Genomic DNA, 4,077 nt, shown 5'->3' on the forward strand with positions numbered 1-4,077 from the left:
GTTTCTCTAGCAGAGAGAGAATTTAGAGATACTTTTCTTGATATGGTTGATATGGTAAAAGTATTGTATGATGAGAGGACAATTCGATTGCAAGATGAAAGTTCTTATCAACCAAAAGAGGAAGGTAATGGTTCTCAAAAGCCACCAGATGGTAACGGTAATGGTAATGGTAATGGTGGTGATGGTGGTAGGCATCCTCCTAGTTCTATGCCCCCTTTGCCTCCTTCTTAACCATCTTCTCCTTCATATCCTACTGCTTCACAAAAAGGACATAAAGGACATGATAAATCCCTTTTAATTAAGCTTGATGTAAATTTTGAATTGCCTATATATGATGGAGAATTGAATACTGAAAATTTGGATAATTGGGTGAGGCAAATTGAATTATTGCAGGATCCAAAACACTGATGATGATGTCACAAAATCCAACTTGCTTCTCTTAGGTTGGGAGGAATATCTCTCATATGTTGGAAATAAAAAACGCAAGAATAACTCAAGAAAAGTGGTAATATTATTTCTTCTTGCAATGCTTTTGTAGCTCTTTGAGAAAATCATTTTATCCATTGGCATATAAACAACAAGCAATGATGATATGGAAAAATCTTAGGTAATATAAGGGTCAAAATGTACAAATTTATACTCAATAATTTCATAAACAAGCTTTAATTTTGAGTATTCCTTTAGATACAGAAGAGACACTTATGAAGTATATTGGTGGTTTACATCGCTATATTAGACACATTATTCTTATTCTTAACCCAACCAAATTAGATGAAGTGTGTGTACAAGCTACACATATTGAAAGTTGAGGAAAGAATGTGTGAGAAGATACTTCAAAGAAATCATCCAACCCATTTGTTGATAAGTCAAAGGGGAAAGGAAAAGAAAAGGGGAAGAAGACAACTATCGTTAATAAAAAGGGAATAAAACTCACTTGCAAACATTGCAAGAAGGATGGTCATGATGAAGACCATTTTTGGAAGTTGCTTCTAGAGTTGAGACTAAAGAAGTTTGATAACAAGGGGAAACAAAATACTGTTGCTACAACTTAATAGGACTTGGGATCTGATTCAGGTGACGAAACAAAGATCACAGACATGGGAATGAAAGGTATAACTTCTAATGCAAGTACTAGTTCTTCTAATGATTCCTATGAATCTATAAATGATAAGAAAATGAATGAAATATTTCATATTAGAATGGTCATAAATCATAATAAGGTTGATGATACTCTTTTTGATAGTGGTTCTCAAGTAAATCTTATTTCTGAACCAATTGTTAAGAAACTTAAATTAGAAACAAAACCTCATGTTAAACCTTACCATTTGGTTTGGGTATGTGATGATGCCAAACTACAAGTAACAAGACAATGTAAACCTAAGTTTCCATCACTATTAATTTCATAGATGTGTTGTACTTGATGTTTTACCTCTTGACATTTGCAGGATTTTCTTGGGAAGTCCCTATCTGTATGATCAAAAATTCATATTTTATCATGAGAAGAAAAAATATCATCTCTTCAAAGGAGGGATTGAATACATTGTAAGAGAACATCATAAGAAGACAAATTTATCTCTTGTTAGTGCAAGACAAATGAAAAGACTTGTTAATGCTAGCAATAATTATGTATTGTTGATTGTAAAAGCTAAGGATGTTGATAAATCTGAAGCCTTCTCAAGATGTGATCCTAAACTTAAGTATGAATTGAGTGAAGTTGTTGATACTTATGAAAATATGTTCCAGGAACCTAAAGGACTCCCTCCAAAAAGAGGAGTTCAACATGAGATTCAATTGCAGCAAGATGCTCCACTTCCTAATATTGGCATGTATAGAATGTCAGTTTTGGAAAGCATGGAGATTAAGAAGTAGGTGCAAGAGTTTCTTGACAAAGGGGTCATCATACCAATTACATCTCCTTGCGGGTCTCCTATTTTTTGGTGCCAAAGAAGGATTCCACATGGAGGATGTGCGTTGATTTCCAATATTTGAACAAAATACAGTAAAAAATTGTTATCTTCTTCCTCGCATTGATGTTTTGCTAGATCAATTGAAGCATGTTGTTTATTTCACAAAGTTAGATTTAAGAAGCGGTTATCGTCAAATTATAATTGTTGAAACTGATATTTGGAACATTACTTTTAAGGTAAAACAAGGATTGTTTGAATGGTTGGTAATGCCTTTTGGGCTTTGTAATTCACCCGCAACATTTATGAGGGTTATGAATGATGTATTGCAACCATTCCTTGATAATTTTGTCATAGTCTACTTAGATGATATTTTGATCTTCAGTAAGACTCGTGAAGAGAATGTAAAGCATATAAAACAAGTTTTGCATGTCTTAGAAAGGGAAAAGTTGTATTTAAATATGTATAAATGTGAATTTGGAAAGACATATTTGTTGTATTTAAGTCATATTGTAGGGGGTGGTGAATTGAAAATTTATCCCTCTAAATTTGAGCTTATTGTAAATTAGCCTAAGCCAAAAAATATAACTGAAGTCAGAAATTCCCTGGGAGCAGCCCAATACTGGAGGAAGTTCATCACAGGCTTCTCATATATTGCAAAACTACTACATGCTTTGAAAAGTGTGAAACAAGTTTTTTAGTGGGGAGGAAAACAACAGAAAGCCTTTGATACATTGAAAGAGAACATTAGTACATCACCGGTTCTAGCACTTCTAGATCTCAAGAAGCCATTCGAAATCCAAATAGATTCAAGTGATTATGCCTTGAGGGCAGTATTGATGCAGCACAGTAAGCCTATATGATTTCACTATGAGACTTTTACAACCCCAGTAATTAACTATCCAACATATGATAAGGAATTGTATGCTTTAGTACAAAGTGTGAAAAAATTTAAGCATTACTTAATTGGTAAAGAAACAATCATACATACAGATCATCAACCATTAGAATATCTTCAATCACAAACTAAGCAACAACAATCAAGGCACTTCATATGGATGGGATTTTTACAGCAAATTCACTTGGTCATCAGATATAAGAAAGGCATATATAAAAAAGTTGCAGATATGTTATCAAGGCCTATAATCAATGCTTCTACAATTCTTAATCATAATTCAATCACACATGAAAGCTACATTGAACAATGTGCAGAAGATGAAGATTTTAAAGAACTATATGCAACTTTGAGTAAAGTCAATAAAATTGAAGAACTGGATTATCATGTTCATGAAAAACTATTATATCATCTTGGCAATTTATGCATTCCACAAAGTGAAAGAGACAATCCTATAATGGAAGCACATACATCTCTTATTGTTGGTCATTTTGGTGTAGGAAAAACAATTTCTCAATTGTAGAGGTATTGTTATTGGCCTCGAATGAATGAAATTGTATCAAGATATGAAAAGGTGTATTCTATGTGTGTTACTAGCAAGCCAAGTAACAGGAAATTGGGTTTGTATACTCCACTTCCTATTCCTTCGTGTCCTTGGGAAAGTGTGTCCATGGATTTTGTGGGGGGATTACCTATGTCTATGAAAGGTCATGATTATTTGTATGTTGTATTGGATAGGTTCAATAAGATGTGTATCTTAAAGCCATGTAAAAAGCAAGTCACAACTGAACAAACAACACAGTTGTTCTTTCAAAATGTATGGGTTCACTTTGGGTTAGCTACATCTATATTATTTGATTGAGATTCTCGATTTCTAGAGAAATTTTTCTCAATTATGTGGGAATTGATGGACACCAAGTTGAATAATAGCACAACATTTCATCCACAAACCGATGACCACACAAAGGTGGTGAATAGGATAGTGGTACATCTACTCCAAGGGTACTTTGGTAAACATCCTAAACTTTAGGATGAGCACTTACACTACATTCAGCATGCCTACAATTGTGCCAAGCATTCATCGAATCAAACATCTCCATTCGAAGCATGTTATGGTTATTTACCAATATATCCTTTAGATTTCATCTTTGGGAAAGATATTGCAGTGGATGGACATAGTGATGTGGAGAAAACCAAGCATTTCATTAAACAGATTCAGTTGGTACATCAAATAGTCTAGGAACATTTGGAAAAGATCCAAGCCAAATACAAAGCCAG

This window comes from Pinus tabuliformis, chromosome 9 (genome assembly GCF_031772625.1).
Source record: "Pinus tabuliformis cultivar Carrire ecotype Pingquan chromosome 9, CPIR1, whole genome shotgun sequence".
NCBI lineage: Eukaryota > Viridiplantae > Streptophyta > Pinopsida > Pinales > Pinaceae > Pinus > Pinus tabuliformis.